A 12,549-nucleotide genomic window follows, 5' to 3' on the forward strand; every position below is an offset into this window, starting at 1 on the left:
ATTCTCACTTCAGTTCCTTCTTCCATTGAAAACAAAAAGTACTGCCACCTTATTTCCACAGTAGTTTTTTTGGAGCGTAGAAGTTTAACAAAAATATCTAAAAGATACACTTACACTGGAGTTTAAAATCACAGATTCCACAAAAAAAAGAATTTTAAAATAATTATGTAGCAGCAATTCAAATTACTTTATAAACATATTAGTTTTCTGTCAACCAAACTTCAAGTGACAAAACATTACTGCATTCTTGATGCTTAGTCACAGCAAACGCATAATGTCAACATGCTTCACTCAAAATAGCTGCATGATAGTTGAAGGAAACGTAATGGTTGCAGGTTGCAATAATAATTTAATCAATAGGAGTTAAATTCTAAAACTTTCCTTCATTGATTTCTAAAGAATATATTTAATATTTCCAGAGTTATCTGCACAAATGTTGTACTTAAAATTGTGCACATATTGATTAAATAAACAGTTGCCTCTTGTCAAGTTGCAATGTATTTTTAAAACAGCAAGCAATTTCTCACATTGTAACCAAACCATTACATAAATAAAAAGGTCACTACTGGCAAAACAAATCCAAGTCAATCTGTTAAAAAAGGGCAAACTAGAAGAACCAGAAACTTAAACCAATGTTTAAAACGATACAATAGACTTGGAGAGGTTAACATACTTCCTTCATTCAGAAAAAGCATTGAAGGAGCAGTTGACAAATATTTTATCTGCCCAATGACAACTATGGCAAATTAAAAAGCTAGTATCAAAGTTTGCAGTTTTGACTTAATTAGCTTTTAATAAGATGTAAGGAATTACTTACTAGGAGCAATTCTTAATTACTTTCTTCACAAAGTAAGAGGGAATTTTGGCTCTGTAAACTTACATGTTGAATTTTTATTGTGGAATATGGCAATTCTTATTCCCATTTTATCTTCAAATTACAAACAATATATTGTAAATTGTACAAATTTTAGGTTTAAAACATCTCTTTCCCACTTCTGACTATAGCCTCTGACATAGTAAGATGCTGTGAAGAGAAGATGTTGTTCCTACAGTCAAAAATGGAAACATTGAATAAATCAAGTCAGTCTCACTTTAGATCATAAAATGTAGGAGCAAATTAGGTCTTTCAGCCCATTCTAGTCTGCTCCACCACCCCATCATGGCTGATATGTTTCTCAACCCATTCTCCTGCCTTCTCACAATAACTCTTGAACCCCTTACTAATCAAGAACCTAACTACTTCTGTCTTAATACGCTCAATGACTTGGCTTCCATAGGCTTCTGTGGCAATGAGTTCCACAGATTCACCATCCTCTAGGTGAAGAAATTCCTTCTTATCTCAATTTTAAAGAGTCATCCCTTTACTTGGAGGCTGTCCCCTTGGGTCCTAGCCTCTCCAACTAGTGGAAACAACATCCTCACATTCACTCTGTTCAGACCTCTCTATAAGTTTCAATGAGATCCCTCCTCATCATTTGTTGAGCAACATAAAAAGGCACTGGAAGATGGTTATGTTGTCAACTATCAAATATCAAGAGACATAAGCATTAGTACACCACAGCAAAAGAATGGCATTTGTGACTTTGTTCAGGGATGTGCTTCTGCCACAAAGGAGTGGAAAACTAATTGGCGAAACTCAAAAATTTTGTTGAAGGAAGATGGATATGGACTTTGAAAGGTGACTGTACAATTACCTTTTTGAGGAATGGGAGCTTAAAGATAGGGTCACAGTTTGAAGGTAAAGTTTATTTGTATAACTGGGAATGTACCTCATGGGAAGAATACCCAAGGACAGAAGACCATTTAGAATATGTACCAGTTTGAATATTTAACAGTTTTAAGATAAGTGGGAGAATGACATGAAAAATCAAAATATATACTAATACTCCTGATTAGAGTCTACTGGACATTTGGAAACATATGTCTACCTTTTTAAAAATAGAATTCACAGATAATTTTATCTTAGTGTTTTGTTGTTTTACTGTTGGACAGCTAGGCATTTGAAGTAAAAATATTAGTCAAGATCTCCTGCAAATTATTGACTAGAATTTTCCCATAAATCCTGGAGAGGTTTTGGTGTTACAGTCCAAAGGTGACCTGTAGCAAATAATAAACTAAAAAGAAAATGCATTTAAATGATCACACTCCAGATAAAAATAACTTGGAAGAAAAAAACAATAGAAAAATAGCATGATAAGAACTAAAGATACGAAATATACATTAAAATTAAGCAAAAGAGAAAGTGATTATTTAGATAGCTAACTTTGTACTGTTTCAGCAATCCAAGTGTTAATAATTATACTTAAAAATTCAACATTTGTTACATATGGGTTTCTTGTTTCCTTGTTCCCCAAAGCAATATTGCTACCACCCATAATGTATACAGCAAACTATTTGTACTTCGCACAGATCAACAAACACTAGATTACAGTGTCTGTTCATAACAAATAACAGAAAATCAAGAGCCTCAAGCAAATACTTTAAAGCATTCAATTAGTTACACTAATAAAATCAAACGAAACAAATGCTTAACGGTCAAAACATTTCTGAAATACTCAAACATTCTAGTGGGATTTTGAACTTTTCAACACGGACTTTTTAATACTTGCTCGCAGGAAGACTAAGTAAGGCTTAGGAAAGGAAACAGTCAAGGTGATACTCACCTAGGATCTGAGATGAATAGAGGAGCAGATTTTATAATTTAATGAAGACTGCACTTTTAATAACTGCAAAGTCTAGATATCATACTTGCAGTCTGCCTTACTTACATCACCCATCAGATTCCTAGTGTTCAAACAAGCTGAACAGGTGTGAAAATGTTATCACCCAAATTGTTGTCTCAAAGTTGCAGTTCTTAATTTTTATTGGTTTGTAGAATGTGGACAGCATTTATTGTCCATCTCTAATTCTAACTTGTAAATGTTCATTAGTGAATAAGCTAAAGAATTAGGTACAGCATTAAACATTTGCAGACATGGTGCTGTTTTCAGTAATAACTTTCCACGAGTGATTCAGAACTGAATTTTGTCTCCCAAATGGAGGATGAGGGCTAAAAGGATCTGGGGCAATTGTCTTTGGAAATAGTAGGAAACAGAGGTTGCCAAGTGTGGAGGGGGGCTAGTTAAAGAGCTTGCCTCAGAGATCTGGGATTTTGTGCTGGTATAATAAACACAAAAGTCATCTATTTCTTGACCTGTCACACACCTCAGGTCATTCCTTCGAATAACCTGTCCTCCATTGCCCCTTATATCCTGCATCTACCACATCTCATAACCCCTATGCCAATGCACAACACCCCACTTATCTCCTTGGCCTTTTCTAGCTCTGATACCAACTACGTTAACATACATCTCTCCAACCATAGCCCTTTGCCCTCACCCTCTCTGCCAAATCACCCAATATCCATCATAGGCAGACCTAAAGGGCCAAGGTGAAATATAGATTAATAACTTTGAAATTTGAGACTGACATTATGAGCTAATAAACATTAATTGCTATGACTTTGGATCTTTAGCTGAAATGCCAAAAGACTGTAGATATATAGTAGTAGTAGAGCTCCAATAACTTTGAAATGCAAGCTAAATAAATATTTTTCCCTTCCTGAGTTTTAATGTTCCTTCTTTTAAGGGAATAAGGAGATTGCATTTTACCCTAGGTGCATCTCACAACATTAGAGTCACAGAGTCATAAAGATGTACAACACGGAAACAGACCCTTCATTCCAATTCATCCATGCCGACCAGATATCCCAACCTAATCTAGTCCCACTTGCCAGCATCCGGCCCATATCCCTCCAAATCCAGCCCATATCCTTCCTATTCATATACCAATTCAGATGCCTTTTAAATCTTGCAATTGTACCAGTCTCCACCACTTCCTCTGGCAGCTCATTCCATACATGTATCACCCTCTGCATGAAGAAGTTGCCCCTTAGGTCTTTTTTATATCTTTCCCCTCTCAATTAGAGCTGCTTTATTTGCTAAACCACAGAGTTCCAGTTTTCTACTGTGAAAAATAATTATTTGCTTTGTCTGTTTTAAATACTCAGTGAATGTCTACTACATAGCATTGTTACATGCTATGAAATTTTAAAATCGTTCAGTGATATTTCTCTACCCCTGCCAAACTCCGATTTCCCGATTTTAGAATACACAGTTTACATTTACAGTGGCTCCAGCAAAGAAAGGTTGTTAACTTCATCAGAAAATAGCCTTTATTATTATAATATAAAAACATTTTCAATTTAGACTTCTTATTTAGCAGCCAACATTTTAAAAAATATAAAAACTTACATATTATAAAATATCAGATTCCAAAGAATCTCAGTAGAATAAATATAGTTGGAGAATTTAAAAGATTTTGAATCCAAAAGGTAGCTTTGATTTGGTACTATTACTTCTGGACCCTAAGACTTGGATTCAAATCCCATCTGCTCCAGAAGTGTGTCACAATATTTCTGAACAGATTGATTATTAAAAAAACAAAATTGGATGAAATCTTCATTCTAGCAGAGCAGAATTCATATCTTCAAAGCACTCATAAACAGAGTCAAGTTTGTTCTTACTTATCTTAAATATCTTCATTTCACTGGTTATACTTCAGATTATTTTGTTGCCTGTGCGTGCTTTGGAAAATTTCCAGGATATGTAATTAGTCACTATATGATGTGCAGTTATTTTACTTAATCTTCAGCTTCAAGCTGCAAAATCTAAACATGCATTTTTGAAAAGCAATGAATTTATATACTCAGAATAAAAAGTCTGAGTAAAGGCTGACAGTTGACAATATATTGATACTTGATAAATTGATGTGATATATTAAAGACCAGGATCTGCACAGAATTGACTCAAAGAATATCTACATTACATAATGCTATTCAATGCAGCAGCATGAGAATATTAAGCTAAATGCAGCAGGTTCATTGGTTGACTCAGCCTTCCTCTGTATTCAACAAAACATACAAATATATAGCAGCTTTATGACCTATTTGACTATCCAAGATGAAGCTATAATGTCACACATTATCCCTTAAGCTTGTGGTAGAATGTCATGAATAAAAACTAAATTCATTTGTGACTATCACATGTGACACCATCTGGATCAGAGGTCATTCAAAATGAAAGTTCTCATTCACATAAGCCTTCATTACAAGCTAAATAAAACTAATAGAGAAGGATGCTTATTACGTAGGAAGCCATAAATCCCTAAACTTCTGTCATAGGTATTTTCATTATTTTATTTATTTTGATCCCTATTGGATTGTTTTCCCATTTTCATCATGTTATCAACTATCTGATAGCTTGATATAGAGAAGCTTGCAAATGTAATTTGAGAGATGATAACAGAATAGGGCAGGGGTTGCATCATTGCTAGCACTGCTGTCTCACAGTGCCAGAGACCCATATTGAATCTAACTTTGGGCAACTGTCTCTGTGGAGATTGCAAGTGCTCCCCGTTGCTGCGTGGGTTTCCCGTTTCCTCCCACAGTCCAAAGATGTGCAGGTTAGACGGATTTGCCTTACTAAATTGCCCCACAGTGTCCAGGGTTGTGCCGGTTAGGTGGATTTGCCATGAGAAATGCAGGGCTCCAGGGATAGGGTAAGTGGGTGGATTGAGGTGGAATATTCTTCAGAGAGGCAGTGTGGACTCAATAGACCGAATGGCCTGCTTCCACATTGTAAGGATTCTATGATTCTAAGGATAGAAATCCTAAAATCTGGGAAGTGATTAGGTAGCTGAACTGAAATGTTTGCATGAGGCCAGTGTTCCAGGCTGAAACAGATGCTCACAATCTAGGTATCCTACCTGAGCTAAATTCTAACCATAAATGTTTTGAATTTCAAAGACTGTGTATTTCAATTTCTCCCAATACCTGTCTCCATCTGAGACATAGTCGATCTGTTACTAAAACTGTACCCATGTTGCCTCCAGAGTCAACTATTCCAGTGCTGTCCTGGCCAGCGTTCCACCTTCCACTTTTTAAACGGACACCGAGTGGACCAGATGGAGGAGGTAAATGAAATGGCAAGCAAATAGAAGGTTGGAATCATTTGCCATTTAGCAAACCATCTTGTTCCCATGTCAACATTTCAGTACTAGGACCTGCTGCAGTGTTTCAGTAAATCTCAATGCAAGCTGGGAGAACAATACACTCTCCTCCTTTCCCACCTTGTAGCTACAAGTTCATAAGTGCTGTCCTTCAAAACACCACAACCCCTTGTAACCTTGGTTCTGCTCACCCCAATAGCTATCTTTGTTTGTTCAATATCAATTTTTAGTCAAATTAAATGATTATAAAAACAAAGCCAATATATTTAGATTCCACCAAAAACATCAATTTTTATTCAAATTAAATGATTATAAAAACAAAGCCAATATATTTAGATTCCACCAAAAATAAAATATCCTTATGCCTCTAATGTCTAAAAGTCAATGTTTTTCTGAATATATTCAGTGACTTGGCCACTACCTTACGTGATGGATCCAGAATTAATTTTCTTAATTAAAACAGAAAATGCTTAATACCTGTGGAGAAAGAAATTGAATTAATGTTTCAGGTTATGACCTTTCATCATACACTACAGAATGGTTACCATACAGACGATGATTGTTTGGCCTACTGTACGTGCTGGCCTTCTTGAAGGGAAATTCACTTAGAATCACTTCCTCAGCTATTCCCTGTAACATTCTTCCTTTTCAGATAATCCAATTCCCTCTTGAAAACTACTACAGAATGTGCCTCCATCCTATTCTCAGGTAGTGCATTCCAAATCCAATTACAGCATGATCAAGTCTTTCCTCTCAATCCCATTGCTTCTTCTATTAATTACTTTATTTCTGTGCCTGTGTATTGATTCTTCTCTCAATTGCAACAGTTTATTCCTGCTTATTGTGTCCAAACCTCTTAATATTGAATACTTCTATCAAATCTCTTCTTAACCTATTCTTCAAGGAAAACATGCTAATGGCTCCAATCTTACCATATAACCGAACTCTTCATTCACGGAACTATTCTCATGAATCATTTCTGTATCCTCTCTAATATGTTTATATCTTTTCTAAAGTGTGGAGCTGAGAACTGAGTCCAGTTCTCCAACTAAGTAGAACAGAACAAGGGATTTTCCATATACTGCCCAAATGGGTTGACATAGCTAGGATTCACATGGGTACAAGTGAGATGACTTAAGCAAAATTGTTCAATGGAAGAACAAGTTCAGCATAGTGGAAGAAAGTGGTAATGAATGAAAAGTGATTGGATCTCCATTCAAGAAGAAGTGGAAATACTTCAGGCAATCTTGGTGGTGGATGGAGCATAGAGAAATTGGATGTTCCTGGTGAAGAGGGAACTTCTAGAACATCAGAAGAGTCACAGAGTTAAGTGGGAATGAGACTGGACAAGGAAAGGAAATATAGTCATGATAGGAAGAACACAAGTAAAGCAGGAGCACACTGAAAAAAAATGAGTCTCACAAGCAGTCTTGGGAGGTTAAAGCAGACTGCTCAGAGTTGAAGGATTATCAGTTTGGATGCTTGATGGGAAGAGATGAAATCAGCAATAGTTCTGGAAAAACCAATTTTATTTTATCTGCACTATTGTGTCTGGTTTTATTATCTCCAATCCAAAGATTAATGAGCGGCCAGGGAACAAAGTTTGTGGTGGAAATTAGGCCAATGAAAGTGGCTTTGGTCCTCCCAATAATTAATTGGAATTAATTGGAAATAGTTGCAATTCATTCAGGACTGGAACTTTGACAAGCAGGTCGACAATGAAAGATAGCAGAGGAGCCAAGAGGTAAGGTGGAGTTGAGCGTCTTCAATGCATATGTGATGTTGTGTCTTCACATAATGCAGCTGAGAAACAGCTTATAGATTAGAAATAGGTGGACCATAAAAACCCTTGAAAAATTCTGGAGATAATATTTTGGAGGAAGAGAAGCTAGGAGATTAACTGATTAAAGTTGATTAATAAAAATAGAACCAAACAAAGCAGACCAATGTACTAGATAACAGAGGAATGGCATTTAATGATGTGATTGACTTTGTCAAAGGCTGTCTCAGAGATCAGAAAAATGAGGCATTACTTTGTGCCACAATTATGCTCTTGATTAGTCTTTCTGTGCTAAGTTATGGATGGAACAAGTTCAGGCATTGAGTCAAAGTAAAGAGAGACAACACCATCTTTCAGAATTAGCACAAGGAAGAAAAGGTTGGAAACTGAATTGTGGTTTGCACAGATGGAAAATAGTAAGAAAGTGAAAGTTGCTGCCACATGGTCTGGTTGAAATAGATAGTGTTTCAGTGGCAGGTTGATTCAGAATTGAGGGAGGAGGGTGCACAAGAGCGAGGTAGGAAACAGATCATAAGAATGGGAGGATATTTATAGGCCGTAGAAATAGTGGTATTCATACCAGTTGAACCAATATTCTGAATGTTACATACTTTGTTGTAGATTTATATAATTGTAATTAGTAAACCCATCAACGAAACTCATTTATTTTGATGCAGAATCAGATGGCTGTAGATTTAGACTGCAAACTTAGTACATGTATAGACTGGAAACAACTCCCACTAATATTAAATTTGCAATAAAAATGCATTAAAGTATCATACATTTAAGATTATAGACAAGCAGTTCACATTGAACTTTTATTACAGATCTTGATAAGACACCAGGTGTATCATTTAAATTTGGTCTGCAAATAGAAAGTGAACTGATAAAGATAATTATCCAACAGGTAAAAATACTGTTAACCAAACTTTGTGACTTAATAACACTAGTTTTAGGCTTTCTTGCTTCATGGTCAGTTTCACTTTCATGTGTTGAAAAATTCTTGATCAGTGTAAAGAACTACCTCAGGATTATAGCTACAATATGAACCACGATCATGATACAGATTTATTCAAACCCAAACAAGCAGACAAAATGCAACCAAAAACTATAGCTACATTACCTTACATCAAAGACATATCAGAAATGACTTCCAGACTACTCAAACCCCTTGGCATCATAGTAGCCCACAAACTTACGAACACACTTAAACAGTGACTAAAAAACCTAAAGGATCCATTAGATACTACCAGCAAAATTAATGTAATTTACAAGACACATGCAAGAACTGTAAAAAACACTCCATTGGACAAGCTAGCAGGAAGCTTGCCACCAGGATACATGAACACCAATTGGTCACCAAAAGACACAACCCACTATCACTAGTTTCTATACATGCAGACAAAGAAGGATACCACACACATCCTAGGACAGACAAAACAAAGACACGCACAAGAATTCCTAGAGGCGCAGCACTCTAACCAGAACTCCATCAGTAAACACATTGACTTAGATCCTATCTACCTCCCCTTGAAAAAAGAACTGGAAAGGACATCACCCACCTGAAGAAATCAAGACTTATAAATAGAGGAGTAAGACAAAGCACCAGCACTTCACTGGAGACTCTCACTGATGATGTTACCTAGTATGGTGACGAAATGTCTAAAAACAAACCTTCAAGCTCAGCGAGCTAACTTACATATTCATTCAAATGTTCAGTACCATTCATGACTGCTCAGATACTGATGCAGTTTACGTTCAAAGGCAACAGTATTTGAAAATATCCGTGCTTGGGTTGGCAAGTGGCAAGTAACATTTGCATCTCACAAATGTCAGGCAATGACCATCTTCAATAAAAGACAGTTTAACTACTGCTCTTGACATCCAACGGTATTACCATCACTGAATCCCCAACGAATCAACATCCAATGGGGTTACCATTAACTAGAAACTCAACAGGACTCACCACATAAACATAGGCTACAACATGTCAGGCACTAGGAATACTGCAACGAGTAACTCACCTCGACTCCCCAAAATCTGCCCTCCATTTACAAGGCACAATCATGAGTATGATGGAATACTCTTCACTTGCCTGGATTGGTACAGCGCCAATAGCACTCAGGAAGCTTGACACCATTCGGACAAAACAACCTGTTTGATTTGTACCACATCCACAAACATCCACTCCCTCACTAGCAGCAGTGTCTACCATCTCCAAGATGCACTGCAGAAATTCACAAAGACTCCTTACACAGCACCTTCCAAACTCAATTTCCATCTAGAAGAAGGGCAGCAGGTATATGGGAACACCATCATCAGCAAGTTGCCCTCCAAGCCAGTCACCATCCTGACTTGGAAATATACCCTTGTTCCTTCTCTGGTGTTGGATCAAAATCCTGGAGCTCCCCCACCCCCACCCCCCTTAAGGGCATTGTGGGGCAACATACAACACAGGGACTGTAGCAGTTAAAGAAGGGAACTCACCATCACTTTCTCAAGGACAACTAAAGATGGGCAATAAATGCTGGCCAGCCAGCAATGCCTACATCCAACGAGTGAATAAAAAAGGCAGATTTGAGGCAACATATTATAATCACATTAATGCAAATCCCTTCAACATGGACATTGTCACAATGAAATACAGAAGCTACATCTTAAAATTGGGGAATATTTAAAAAGTGAAAATTATATATTGTGGAGAGAACATACACGATTGGCTAGAAACTGCCTTTCCCCATTCATTTTTATTCTTGATTCAATGTATAATTACAGACATTTTTCTTAATTTAAAGTTACTTAATTTAAATTACTGTTTAAGCACCATATTTCAATTTTACACTGTTGATTTGCTTACTTGATTTAATGTATTGGATTTTTTCAGTGTATTTTACAATGTATTTCTGTTAAATACGGCATACAGGAGTACTGCAGACCGTAATTCACGAGCTCCTGGTTAATGTTTAATTTAACACTGACTATAGGAGAGCCAAACTTGTACAGTCAACAATCTGTTCGTCAGTACACTATAAGTAGTGTAATAGTACTAGAGGTGTTCACAGCTATCGGATAAATCCCTCATTTTTAAACAGAAACTGCGTGAGAATTTAATTTGAAACGCAAACGCAGTGCTGCCTCCAGGAATACAGATTGAAAATAAATATATCAAAATGACACCAACTGCTGTAAACATAAAGCCCACGCCAATTGTGCCTTTAAAATTGAAACCTTCCCAATATAATTACAAACTTCAAGGATTAATGTTCCCCTCAAATGCAACCATCTTTGGTGCAAGTCAAGGAATCTTCTCACCAGAGGTACTCAAAATAAACGGTGTGCACCTCTACCCGTTTGCCGGAACGCCGGGGAAATTCTATAGTCAGCAAGTATTTCTGCGACACGTATGCAATCTCCATGCGAATATTGGTGACACGCGTTAAAGTTAAATTGCTTGAATGGTTTCTGTCAGTCACACGTTTTATCACAAGTGCCAATGCCGAGGCTATCAGATGGTGCCTTTCCCAGCTTTGAACTTGCAAATCAAACCCCGAAGCCATACAGTTAATCTTTACCGCACAGACACAGAGAGAAAGCTGCATTAACTCTGCAACCAGAGAAATCAAAGCAGCGGGAAACCCAGGGGAAATGGCTTGTTTGATTTATTGACTGCACCGTTAGAGATCGGCTTCAGTGACAATCAATCCCCAACTCAGATCCCCTTCAGACCCGGACAGAGACCGGGTCCACACTCGGGGTTGGGGAGGGGGAAAAAAAAGAGACATCCTGAAGGAACCTGTTCACCAGGAGACGCTGAGCTTTCATCTCTCCCCCCGCACCCCAATCCATCCATCCATCAATCAATCAATCATCCACCAAGCGAGAGCGAACCCCCCCGCCCTTTTCTTCTACCACCTCCCCTTCACCGAATCCTCCTCGGGAACATTTGCTCATCCTACCCTCACCGACTCCTTCTCTCCGCGGCCAGGGGAAACCCCGCTCTCTCTCTCTCTCTCTCACTCTCACTCACTCACTTACTCCGTCCGTCACCCTGCTCCAGCTCGAGAACGCGCTTCACCCGGAAGTGTTGCAGCTGACAGCGCGCGATCCCGAGCGCGCGGCGCCCCATCCCCCTCAAACACACGTGACACCAACGGCTGCTGCCGCCTCCCCCCGGCCCCCATCCCTGATGATGAAAGCTCTGATGGCGTCAGAGGGGGATGGGGCTGCACGGCCAAAGGATAATTTTCCAGGTTTGACGAACGGCAGTAGGGGAACCTGAGGGAATCAGTGTTTGGGAAGGAGGATGCAATTTTGTCATCTGCTGCAAAGAGGAATAGAGCTTTAAAGTCGGGATGTTTTTGCTGTGGCTTAGACCACGTTGGATTTTCCACATCAGAAATATTCTTGTACACTATATCTTGTGTGGGATCAATCACTGCTGATTAAGGAGTGAGCCACCAGTACAGCTTTTTTAAAAAATGCGCCAACCAGCTCAAGCATGTCAGAACACTTCCCTAGAATAGATGGGAGTTGAGCCCATGTTGTATGCCTTGTGAGTTAAACCACACACAGCTAATGTTTCGGTTGAGTACCGTCGCCAACTCTCCTTTCCAGCTTTAGTTAAAAAACGTGAATCCGTTCGAACTTGTTATAGCATTTCTCTGGAATCGGTGGGACTTGAACCTGGGCCTCAGCGAAGAAGGTTACCTCACAGTACAACA

At 38.2% G+C, this 12,549-nt stretch overlaps 1 protein-coding gene across 6 annotated transcripts in view; it reads right to left on the reverse strand.

Annotated features, from left to right (window-relative positions):
• Window positions 1-11,951, reverse strand: part of sfxn1 (sideroflexin 1) — a 56,561-nt gene extending 44,610 nt beyond the window's left edge. For 3 of the 6 annotated variants that reach the window (XM_043703831.1, XM_043703835.1, XM_043703836.1), the window contains exon 1: window positions 11,864-11,951. The gene's annotated coding sequence lies outside the window, so the exon portion shown is untranslated. The other 3 variants (XM_043703833.1, XM_043703832.1, XM_043703834.1) reach the window with 3 other exon arrangements.
• Window positions 11,952-12,549: the final 598 nt, after the last annotated feature.

The sequence above is a fragment of the Chiloscyllium plagiosum genome, chromosome 14 (genome assembly GCF_004010195.1).
Source record: "Chiloscyllium plagiosum isolate BGI_BamShark_2017 chromosome 14, ASM401019v2, whole genome shotgun sequence".
NCBI lineage: Eukaryota > Metazoa > Chordata > Chondrichthyes > Orectolobiformes > Hemiscylliidae > Chiloscyllium > Chiloscyllium plagiosum.